At 43.9% G+C, this 13,162-nt stretch overlaps 1 pseudogene across 1 annotated transcript; it reads left to right on the plus strand.

Moving 5' to 3' along the window:
- Positions 1-10,722: 10,722 nt before the first annotated feature.
- Positions 10,723-12,508, plus strand: LOC308434477 (homeobox protein NANOG-like; annotated as a pseudogene). The gene is made up of 2 exons: positions 10,723-10,764; positions 11,605-12,508. The product of its transcript is annotated as a homeobox protein NANOG-like (transcript).
- Positions 12,509-13,162: the final 654 nt, after the last annotated feature.

Here is a 13,162-nt window from a genome sequence, read left to right on the forward strand (position 1 = left end):
CTACCGTAGTCCCTAGATCCCTAACGACCTCCATCTTTCTCTCCACTCTGACCCACGGCCCACCAGAGCCGAGTCATCTCGAAGCCGTACCTGTATACAACATCATATCTCCTTCCCTCTCCATCTGCACCCACATCCCGAAATACAATAGAAACCATCTGCGCTTTCCCTACGTCTTCAAGATGTTCAAATCCTTGAACTGACTTTGGAGCTTGGCTGCAAATTAGAACCATTTAACTCTTCACAGTGGCCTTTCCCCATGCCTACTCCTGGATTCTGTACTACAGAGCACCTTGCTACCTAAGTGTCCCTTTTTCAAGCTCACATTGTTCCCCTTTGGACCCTGCCGACTCCCCCTCTGCACTGAGAGGCTCAGACATGCTCTCTACCCTCCCATTCCCTTCTCCACTTTGTTTGGTTACTGCTTGCTGTATATGTGGCAGCTGGCACCAAGCAGAGGTCCTAGAGAATATATTCAGAAGAACGTGGCAATCACTACAGTTGCTAAAGTATACAGTTCAGAAAAATTATCCTCTAGGAAAGCTTTCACATACACTTACAGTTCAACTAAGATCAATTTCGTGCACACAATTTTGAAATATCAGTGTGTGTGTGTGTTGGGGGGGGGTAGGAAGCTGTAATCACTAGTTTTGTTTTCTTTAGCCCCCAAGTTGGCCAGTTGCCTTAATCCCCTTTTCTTTGGCTCCCCTCAGCTGATAACTCCTTATCAAACCACATTGTTTGCTCAAGCACCCAAACCAATAGGAGAATTTAGGGAAGGTGACAAACCGTTTTCTCCCATTAAGTTTCCCCCCAGACTTTCTACACAGTTTAATCATGTAACAAGATATAACAAGGGAAGTTCTCATCCATAATTCCCTGTCAGCGTCAGGAGGGTGCACTGGCTGTTAGCTATGAAGGACATTGGCATGGGGACTCTGTTTAAGCTCTAAGCATGCCTGTTTAGATTCCAGGCATTCCTGTTAAGCGCTATCCCTAACCCTGTATTTGGACAAAGACCAAAAGATTATGCATTAGAACCACACACCAAAATATTTGGGGATTCTGTCTAACTGAAAGCTGGCCATTATCCATGTGGAATGGTAGTACCTGAATAGTATTTAAATTGAAGCAATTAAATGGTAGTGCCTTGAGTTTATGTGCTCGAGGGTAGCCATGGCAGCAAACAAGCATTGTGTTGTGCCCTAAAAACACAAAACTGCTGATGATGTCTACTTAAAGATGGATTAACAAGCACCCATTTCTGCTGGATGTGGTCAGAAAGATCATGGAAGAATTCTTTGTGCAGATAATGCTGACTGTCTCCTGACTGTGCAGCGACATATGGAGGGGAGCTCACACAGTTGAGGAGAGAGTTTAAGATCAGAAATAACTACCCAGAGGATGCACACCCTGGGACACTGGACAGATCTGCTCCCTTTGCCACTGCATTGTCTTTGTTATAAGGGATTCCATTGTCCACCCCAGACTACAAAGTAACCATTTTGGAGGATGAGTAGCAGGTATGTGAGAGAGAAGCCACCCCAGTTGGGGAATCATCTTTATGTGCATCAAGATGTGGATGTGTCTCTGTGATACGGTCACTCAGCTAGTTTTTGTCATTTCAGGTCAAGGGAAGGGGACTGTGTCAGAGGAGCTTGTGTGTCTTCCAGACAGAATATGCCCAGAGGTGGAAAAGCTATTGACCAGATACATCAAGCTATAGGGAGACTAAAAAGTGTGCATTATTGTAACCTGCCATTGGAGCCTGGCCTTATTTTCCCTTCCCCCACTTGTTTTGCTAGAGAACTCCTTCCTTGTCTCCATTGTGGTTCTTAATCACGCCCTAGAACGATCCATCCGAGCTATCTCTACCCTGAGGACATCCTGTTCCTGTTTTGTACTCCCAGGCTTTGTTCACCCCATATAAAAACAGTCCTGAGTAAGCCTGGTTGGCATTCACCCATTGTTGAGTGACCCATCTGTGTGTCTGTGTGTGTTTCTTTTTCAATCCCCCAGGCCTCTGTTCAAAGCTCGGTGACAGTGACAGCGCGGGCATTGTCAGTGCAGCTGGGTGTTGGTCATGTGCCATTAAGACACTGGAGTCCCACTACCAAAGATGAAAACATATACCAATATTTAGCCAGCAGTCCGGAAAAAAGAGACTTGGCAGAATTATTTGGTTTTTTCAACACACGGGGCACATATAATATAAATTTTAAAGTTAAACATGTGACACAAGGCCCTAAAAGATCATATCTTGAAAATTTGACTATGCTATCAAACAAAAACCAAGGGTCCTGAAACAGAATGTGGCCATCACCAGGAAAGGTGCTGCAAATGGAATGGGCCAATGCCTGTTGGTTCCACAGCCTGTGTCCCATGATATGATTCCAGGATCCTTAGAGTGACTTTGCAGACAAGAATCTGTGACATGTTCTGCAAGGATGCATGAGGGTCCCTGCAAACTTGGATCTGTAAAGTGAGTGATTCTAGAAACATGTCACTGCACCTATTGTCCACGGTTGCAGGAGCTCTTCCTAGATCCCTGGGATATTAGCAGAGCTAGATTTTCATGATTCTCTTTAGGAGGAATTCAATGGGAGAGATATCAATGGGACAGTAAAGGAGCTGTGGGGAGCTAAGGATTGTTTAAATGGCATGTATGCTTTGTGCTACTTAGTAAAGTTGCATTTTTATTTAAGGAGGCTTTGAAGTTGCTGCTGAAGACCTAGAAACTAGCAAAACGAATGAGAGAACTCTCTGACTCTTGGCTTTCATCGATACCTTGTTGTACTGCAGTGGTTCTCAACCTGTGGATCACAACCCCTTCCTGGGGTTAAATGACCTTTTCAAAAGGGTTGCCTAAAATCATCAGAAAACACAGATATTTACAATATAAGTAATTCACAATAGTAACAAAATATAGTTGTGAAGTAGGAATGAAAATAATTTTATGGCTGGGGTCACTACAACATGAGGAACTACTATATTAAAGGAAGGTTGAGAACCACTGTTGGGCTGAGTCATTAGTTGTTGACCATCATGTAAAGGATCTGTTCTAGCTACATCTCTGTAGCTGTGATAACACCATAGCCAAAAGTTTCCTGAGGAGAAAAGGTTTTATTCCAACTTTCACATCTTAGATCATCTTCAAGGGAAACCAAGGCAGGAGCCACAAAGGAACATGGCTTTCTGGCTTGCTATAAGGCTCACATTTACTAACTTTATTACACATACATCAGGTCCACCTACCTAGGGATGGTACCGCCTACAGTGGGCATTTCCAGTGGCTCCATCTCTAACATCCCAAGTTCATTGGCTTCCACAGATAGTACAATAGTCATTTTTCACCTGAGGACTAGATGGTGCTAATATGTGTGGTTGACTAACAGGATCTCCACTGTCATCACCCCCCCCCAAATCTGGCAAACCCAGTTGAACACCTCCAGAGTGATGCCTGGTGCAAGGAAAGAATTCCTCCCTAGTGTCCCCCAATTAAGAGCAAGCTTATACCTTATCTTTAAACATTTCTGAGTTAAACGTTTGTTATGATTTCAACACGAGTATTTCCTGCAAAGTGTCAGAGCACCCAGAAAGACTACAGGATGGGGAGAGAAGGCAACCTGACTGTTTTTGTGCTTGATGGTGAAAAAGTATTTGTGAGAATGTAGAAAAATTTGGGCTGAGACTTTTTCATTTAAACATAGGTCCTGGTAGCAGGAACACAGGCCGCCACCCATTCCTAATTGTTAGAAGCTGCTAACATTTTTCTAAAGACCCTAAAATTATCCCAGGAAGGTTTAGAAAGTAAATGAAGCCCCAACTTACTGCTATTTAAATTTTCAACAATTAATTAAATATAATATTGTTTAAAAACAATTATCAACACATTGATTTACGGCAATGATTACTAATCAAAATAAAACACCCTGAAATCAAAATCCAGCATGAGATATGATACTGATACTACACTGTATTAGTCAGGGCTCTCTACAGTCACAGAACTTATGGGTGGTATCTATATAGGAAAAAATTTGTTAGTGACTTACAGTCTGTAGTCCAACTCCCTAACAATGGTCATCAGCAGCTGTGAAGTCCAAGGATCTAGCAGATGCTCAATCCCACAAGGCAAGCAGGCAAAGAGAGCCAGCCTTCCTTGTTCCAATGTCCTTATGTAGGTCTCCAACAGAAGCTGTGGCCCAGATTAAAGGTGTGTAACACCACACCCCAATCTGGAACTTGCTGTGTCCCAGATGACCTTGAGCTCAGGGATCTCCTTGCTTTAGTGTCCTAAGATTCATAGCCTCTACGCCTCAAGATCAAGATCAAAGGTGAGCCTCCCAATTCTGGATTGTGGTTCCTTCCAGATATAGTCAAGTTGACAACCAGGAACAGCCACTACAAACACTAAACCTATCCTGGTTACTCGGGACATCTTTTGTTTTCATGGAGTTTATGACTGGAGCCAGCCATTGATAGACTCAAGTCTGTAGCTTAGATTCATGGCCTTGTAGATCCACAAGCTTAACTCCTAGGTGTAAACATATAGAAGATTCTAATTTGAGAATAGACAGAAAAACAAATACAATGTCTTGCCATGGTTGGTGGGATCAAAGAAGTAGCAGCTTGGAAAATATACTTAGACAAGATGATTCTATCTAGATATGAAAAGACTGTGGGAGACGAAGAAAAACCACTAGACCAGAGTGAATTCTGGGAGAGCCAAGGCTACACGGGACTTAGTTTTTTCTTTTTTTGTTAATTTATTTATTTTATAAAATATTATTATAGATCACAAAGTTTGTTACATAATAATATATAATGAATACACATTTTTTTTTCTTTTTCTTAAAGAAGGACTGAAGCTTCTACATTTTGGCCTTCCTTCTTTTTGAGCTTCATATGGTCTGTGAGTTGTTTCTTGGGTATTCAGAGCTTTCTGGAGCTGGTATCCAATTATCTGGAGCTAGTATCTGCTTATCAGTGAGTTCATACCATGTGTGTTCTTTTGTGACTGGGTTACCTCACTCAGGATGATATTCTCTAGTTCCATCCATTTGCCTAAGAATTTCGTAAAGTCATTGTTTCCAATAGCTGTGTAGTACTCCACTGTGAAAATATACAGCACTTTCTGAAGGACATCTGGGTTCTTTCCAGCTTCTGGTTACTATAAATAAGGCTGTTATGAACATGGTGGAGCATGTGTCTTTGTTATATGTTGGAGCATCTTTGGGGTATATGCCCAGAAGTGGAATAGCTGTGTCTTCAGGTAGTACTACATCCAATTTTCTGAGGAACCACCAGACCGATTTCCAGGACTTAGTTTCTACAAGGTTTAAGAGCATCTGGCCCCCTTCCTTGGGAAAACAATATCGTTGCTGAAACAACAAAGAAGCATTACTGGCTCTACTCTGGACTTGTTCCCTCAACCCAGTTTGACTTCTGAGCCACCACAGTTGGCCTGCTCTATGAATGCCCAGTCCCTACCCCTCCTGCAGTCCACAACAAAGCCATACTCAGATGCAGGCTGCCTCACAGCTGCGGGGCTAAAGGGTAGCAGGTGATGGATGGAAACCAGGGGTCTCTCTCTCTCTCTCTCTCTCTCTCTCTCTCTCTCTCTCTCTCTCTCTCTCTCTCTCTCTCTTCTACAATGTGCTATTATGACACAGAATCAATTCTCATGGCTTTCTAAAGGAGCAAGCATGGGGATGGAGGGCAGGGGTGTAGGAAATAGGAGGATCCACATCGAAAGACAATTAGACCAAAAAAAAAAAAAAACAAAAAAACAAAAAAACAAAAAAAACAAAAAAAAAAACCAGAAACCGGTCTGTTTCAAAAGGAAACTAAACATGTCTCCACTCACCCCCTAAAGATGGAAGGTGGGGGGGGTCTCTATAACTTGGTGAAAAAATGAAAATTAAAGTTAAAATTGAAAGATGGTTTAAGAGTACAAATTATCTCTTAGTTTGCGAGCCTGTGTGTGTAGACCAGAGGTCGATATTAGGAATCTTCCTTTATCAAACTCTGCCTTACTGCCATTTTGTTGTTTGTTTCTTTGTTTTCATCATTTATTTATTTTCATTGTGTGTATATGTGTGTGTGTTAATGCAGGAGCCTCATATTAGTGAAAAGAGCCAAGCTTGGGTCCTTACCAAGAGCAGCAATCAGTCTGAATCACTAAGCCACCTTTCCAGCCTCTTCATCTTACTTGTTTTACAGACAGGGGCTCTCTGCGTAGATGTAGACCTGGTTGGTCTTGAACTCACAGAGATTCTCCTGCCTCTGCCTCCTAAATGCTGGGATTGAAGGTGTGGGCCTCCTCTGCCTTTTAGGGACAGGGTTTCTCACTAATTTGGCTGCTCGGACTGGCCATCAAGCTGCAGGGGGCTGTCTGTCTCTGCCTCCAGGCAGTGGAACGCAGGCACAGGCTTCCACCCTGGGTTTGATGTGGGGATGGGACACATGTTCTCCTGCTTGTATGGTTTACTGTACTGGGCCATTTCCTTAGCCCCCAGTTTGTAGTTTGAAAACCCCTTACCATCCCCACCAGAAGACCACCAGGGTCAACTAACCTGGACCCCTGGAAGCTCCCAGAGACTGAGCCGCCAACCAGAGAGCATACATGGGCAGGTCCGAGGCCCCGATACATATGTAGCAGAGGACTGCCCTGTCTGGCCTCAGTGAGATAGGATGCACCTAATCCTGTAGAGACTTATGCCCCAGGATGGGGGGATACCCAAGGTGGGGCTGCCCTCTCAGAGGCAAAGTAAAGGGGAAGTTGGGGGGAAAAACTTTGTGTGTGTTGGGGGGACCGAGAGGGTGGGCAACATTTCAGATAAAAATAAATAAAACAATTCACTTTTAAAAAAAAAAAAAGAAAATCTGGGGAAAAATGTTTATCTAGAGTGAGATCATGTGCAGGAGCAATGAATACCTGTGCCGACGACTACCTTTCCTGAGCCAGGAGATTCGGAGTAAAAGGTGGTCAGAAGGAGACACTCCCACCCCCTTGGAAATCAGTTTTCTTCCTGCTAGGGTCTGGTGAAGCTGGAGTTCTAAGATTCAAGGATACGTAACAAAGGGCCATGGAAGGCACTGGGTCTTGAAGTCTCCAAATTCAGAACACAGAACTTATAACACATCAACATAACAGTAAACACACCAACTGCCAGGGCTTTTGGAAGTCAGTTCAAGCAAACTTTATTCAGGATGCAGCTTCCCAGCCTCCTGTCCTGGGTGGATAAAAGGTCCAGATGGAATACTACTAAGCTTATCACAAACCAAAACAGACAAGAAGGTTAAACCCTGAAACACACTTAAAGCACATCTCAACAAGAGCGAACAATTCAACTAGTAAGACCGGACAAAACCTCAGGAGATGAGTTCTAGAGAGACTCACGAGAATCCAGAGCGAGAGAGGAGCTGGGGGCAGAACATTCATGCACTTAAGTGAGTGTGAACTCTGATGTCATTGCGGTAAGCCTTCAGCTGGTACTGCCAGGAATGAATTCAAGGTCAAATTCAAGGTCACAAACTTGCAGACTCGGGTATTTCTACAAAGGATCTTTAGACTCATTACCCAAAGCTGTGTCCCATCAAACCATCCTCGGAAAACATGGCAATGCTTGTCATAACCTCCTGAGACAACTTTAGTAAACAGGATGCTCATAAATGTCTCAGAATTCAGAAAGTGCACAGACCCAGAGCTCTTGGCCTTATGAAAGCCTATCCAAAGCTACCTTCACAGCCTCTTCTTCTCCTGGTACTAGACACTAAAACTCTTTATAAATTACACATGAATCCTGGCACACTTTTCACTGAGTATTTATATCAATAAGCCACGGGAACGTGTGCTGAGATTACGAGCACATGTACCGTTCTAACCTTTCACATGGGTGCTAGGGATTAAGCTCAAGACTTCATGTTTGCATGTCAAACACACACACACACACACACACACACACACACACACACACACACACGTCAGTGGGTAAAGTGTTTGCTGATCAGGAGGAGTACCTGAGTTCAGACCCCCAACACCCAAATAAGAGCTAGGTATTGCATGGTTATGATCTTAGCACTGGGCAGAAGAGATAGATGGATCTCAGGGCCCACTGGCCAGCCAGTATAACCCATCAGTGAGCTCCAGGTTCAGTGAGAGATGCTGCCTCAAAGACTAAGGTGGATGTGGAGGAGGAAGACATTTAGCACCAGGCTCTGTCTTCCTCATGTGTATGATGGGTGTAGTCAACAAACAGTACCACAAGTCCACACAAAGCCCAGGTTCTAACTTCTCACATTATCGAATCTCACATCTGAAACAGCTTTCTGCATTGCATTTAAATGCACTGGATTCTAGACCCAGCCCATCTTACAGATCAAAAGATGCAGGAACATCTTTCCTGTTAGTCTGAAAGAGCTTGGCATCTATCATGTTTAAGTTATTTTCATAAAACAATTAAACTCTAAAATCTACCCTCTTAGGTTTTTTTTTTTTTTTTTTTTTGTAAGTATAGTCCCATAATTACAACTCCTCCTTTCCCCCTTCTCCTCCTCTTCCCCTTCCTCCCCTTTCTCATTTCCTTGTTTTTGTTTTGTTTTTCAAGACAGGGTTTTTCTGTGTAGCCCTGGCTGTCCTGGAACTCCCTCTGTTTCAGGCTGGGATTAAAGGTGTGCACCATCACCACCACCTGGCTCATAATTGCAAATTCTAAAAATACCATTCACCAATGTCCCTTTCGAATGTTGAACTATCAAAGACTCATACATGCCCCGGAGCCTACCAGAAGACACTGTAACAGGAAGGGTGATGGTCTGTTTCCTTGTTTACTAATTCACCTTCAAGAGCACTTTCATTCACAAAGACACACAAAGACACACGCCACTCATACACCCCCCCCCCACATGCACCTATTGATCTTTAAATTTTCATAAACAGTCATTCTTCTGGCTAGTTTTGGGGAATCTCCTGGGCTAATACACAGAGCCCAGCCTCATTCTTTAATGGTTACATAGCATTCAGTTGCTTTGCATGTATACATCTATCTCCATCCACGTGTGCCATATACACCTCCAATACATGCAACACTACACTCCATTCATTGCCTTTATTCATTTTCATGTAAGTACTTTCCACGCCCCAATTAAAAGCTGGGGCTGATGGAAGACCCTTTTACAGCTTGGCTGGATTTGTTTGTTTGTTTTGTTTTTTTTTCCTTTTCAAATACATTAGTCAAGAAGAAATCCTGCAAAGTAGGATTTCCATCAAAAACCACCCCCCCCCCCAACTTACTCTACTCTTTTATGTAGACAGGATAAAAGGTTTCTGGTACGGCTGAAGTTTCAGAAACCATGAGTGAGACACCCCCGAGCTAGTTCCGGCCCAGATGCCTTGCTTCAGCTCAGATTCAAGGTAGAAACCTCCACATGCAGGAGGTTCACAGTGATGTTCTTCTCGGGCCAGGGTGAAACAAAACAAACCATGAAAAGGGTGGCGTTGGCCACACACTGGGCCAGAAAGAGTTCATTGAGAAATAGCTTTGGGACTGGGGATGGGGCTCCGTGGGTGTGTGTGCTGTGAAAACAGGAGGGATCTGAGTTCAAATCCCCAGCACCCACAAACAGCCAAGCTTAACCACGAACACCTGTAACTGCAAGTTAGAGGTTGGGGGTTGGGGGCAGCTGGACTCCAGGAGCTCCATTGGCCAGTCAGGCTAATAATACAGTGAGAGCTTCAGATGCAGTGAGAGACCGTGTCTCAAAAACTAAGGCGGAAAACAAGAAAGGGATACAACTGGCACCCTCCCTGTACACACACACAGCACACCAAGAGAGGAAATGGAGTTCCAGCAATCAGAGATTGACAGCTGCTCGGGTCTTAGTGATGAGGCCACTGGTGATGGAGCCATTAGCTTCTCTGAGCACACAAATGCCAACACAAGGACATTTCTGGCCTGTCTCTTTCTCAAGAAAGACTGAAATGACACTGTGGAGCCTGGAACTCAAGTGGCATCACTAAAGATTTCTCTGGACAAAATAACTCACCCCTGAATGTCATCAAAGCAGTTTCTAGATCATGTGTAACCTTACCGGACCTCAGTGGTGTGAACTAGAAGCCAATTTTTACAATCTTGCTTTCATGCAAAGTGTTCATTCCATTGGGAAAAGTTTAACTTCTTTTGTCAAAATTTTCAGCCAGATTGAACCTCCTCTCAATATGTACCACATGATGTCATCAACTGATACCATAAGTCACCAGGAGTGGGGAGAAGTTGAGGAGGCCTTACAAAGAAGCAAATACCTGATCTGAATTTGAATAGATATTAATGATTTTAGGGAAACTAACTCCTGAGCATTCTCCTGGGAGTTGTACTGAATGCCATCTGCATCACAAATTGTGGTGATACTCACCTGTAATCCCAGAACCTTAGAGACTAAGGCAGGAGGATTGCTGTGAGTTTGATGTTGGTCTGGGCCACAGTATGGGGTTTCATAAGTGAACAGGCAAAAGGCCTGGGAACACCCGGATGGTAAGTATAGAAAAAGGTTATGTTGTCTTGCAGGAGAAGCCTTCCAAGCCCACTGGTGGATGGCTTACCACCATCTTTTCAATAGCGGACAGGCTGCGTATGAGAATGCAGGGCTGTGACCCAGTACTCAGGAGGCTAGAGTAGGAAGATCTCAAGTTCAAGGCTAACCTGTGGTGTATAGTAAGAGCCCATGTTGAAAAGCCAGAGGTCGGTGCTGAAGATCAGGGACATGGTACATACTTGTCATGCATGTGTAAGCCATTTCACCTAAAACCACTCAACATGGTATTCCAAACTTCTGTGCTTTACCACATATTACTACTTCTTTCTTTATATTGCCAAATAGCTTCCCACATGATGGGTGTGCTATATCATGTTTATGTGTTATTTGATGGGTATTGGGGGTTGTTCTCGCCTTTTGACTACTTTAAGATTTTTTGTTTTTTTTTACGCTATTGCTGATGCCAAGAAATACTTACTGGCAGGAAACAGAGATGCCTCCTCAGGGGCTCCTCTAGAGTCATACAGATAAAGGTGAACATGCTTACAGCTAACTATCAGATTGAACACGGGGACCCCAATGAAGGTGCTAAAGAAAGGACTGAAGGAGCTGAAAGGGCCTGCAACCTCATGGGAAGAACAACATTATCAACCAACCAAACCCCTCACAATTCCCATGGACTAAAACACCAACTATTGAGCACACATTGAGAGACCTATGGCTCCAGTTGCGTATGCAGCTGAAGATAGTAGTGTCTGGCATCAATGTGAGAAGAGGCCTTTGGTCCAGGGAGGGCATGTTTTCCCAGTGTAGGGGAATGCCAAGGCCTAAGGTAGAAAGGGTGATTGGGAGCGAGTGCACCTTAATGAAAACAAGTGGAGGGGGGGAGAATGGGAGCAGGGTGGGGGAAGGGAATAACATTTCAAATGTAAATACAGAAAGTATCTAATAAAAAATATGTAATTTTTAAAAAAGATTTTAAAAATTATATGTCAATTTCTAAGATCTGTCTCTCTAGACACTAAGTTTTAAAGACTTAACTTTTTTGTTGTTGTTAAAAACTTTTAAAAGGTTTCTTGCCTTGCCATTGGGCTGACATGTGTGGATCCTCCCGTTCCCCACAGTCTGCCTAGTTCTGAGAAAGCATCGAATTCTACGGACTCCTTGCCAATGCTCGTGGTTGGTCGTCCTGAGGAAAATTATTCTTACTTAAAAATGTCTGCTACTGAGATGCTCCGCAGAGACTGCTTCTCCTCAGCCTTCCTCTGTGGACCTGCCTTTTCATTCTTCTACAAATCCTAGAATATAGCTGTCTCGTCCCGAGGCTGACAAGGGCCATGAGAAGAAGGGAGAGAACAAGGTCCTCACCAAGAAGCAGAAGATGTGGACTGTGTCCTCTCAGGCCCAATTGTGTGCACTCAAGGATGGGTTTCAGAGGAAGAGTTACCTCAGCCTCCAGCAGATGCAAGAACTCTCTACCATTCTGAACCTTAGGGATAAGCAGACCTGGCTCCAAAACCAAAGAATGAGGTGCAAGCAGTGGCAGAAAAACCAATGGTTGAAGACTAGCAACGGTCTGATTCAGAAGGGCTCAGCACTAGTGGAGTTTCCCAGCATCCATTGCAGCTATCCCCAGGGCTGTCTGGTGAATGCATCTGGAAGCCTTCCAATATGGGGCAGCCAGACTTGGACCAACCCAACTTGGAACAGCCAGACCTGGACCACTCAATCCTGGTGTACTCAAGTCTAGAACAGCCAGACTTGGAAACGCTGCTCTGCTCCATACTTCAGGGAGGACTCTCTGCAGCCTTATGTGAAGCTGCAGCAAAACTTCTCTGCCAGGGATTGGGAGGCGGATTTGGAAGCCACCAGGGAAAGCCACGCACATTTTAGCACCCTACAAGCCTTGGAATTATTCCTGAACTACTCTGTGAATCCATCAGGCAAAATACGAGGCTTACACAACTGGGCTTAAAGTCAGGGCAGGGCCAGGTTCCTTTCTTCTTCCAAAGATTTTTATATTGTTTTTATTTTTTAATTATTTGTTTGTTTATTAAGACAGGGGTTCTCTGTGTAGCTCTGGTTGTCCTGGAACTAACTGTGTAGAGCAGGCTGGCTGACCTCAAACTTAGAGATCTGCCTACCTTTGCCTCCTGAATGCTAGAACCAAAGATTTCATATTGTTTTATTTTTATATTGGTTTTTGGTTTTGTTTTGTTTGTTTATCAAGACAGGGTTTCTCTGTGTAGCTCTGGTTGCCCTGAAACTAGCTCTGTAGACCATGCTGGCCTCAAGTTCAGTAATCTGCCTGACTACCTTTGCCTCCTGATTGCTGGGACTAAACACGGTATACCACCACCACCACCACCACCACCAGGCATATTGTTTTTATTTTTATTCTTTTGGTGTCAGAGAGCAAATCTAGGACATTGAACATGCAGGGCAACCACTCAACCACTGAGATCTGTTTGCGACCTGTGTTGCTGCATTTGACTTAGTTGTGTGTAATTTGTCTTTTTTTTTCTTTCTGTCACTGATAGACTTTGGAGATGGTGAACTATACCCTCTCCTCCCACACCCTTGCCTACACCAACCCAGGCTTGTCTTTTTTTAGAAGTTTAGGCCTTGG

Source organism: Micromys minutus, assembly GCF_963924665.1.
Source record: "Micromys minutus genome assembly, chromosome: 1".
Lineage (NCBI taxonomy): Eukaryota > Metazoa > Chordata > Mammalia > Rodentia > Muridae > Micromys > Micromys minutus.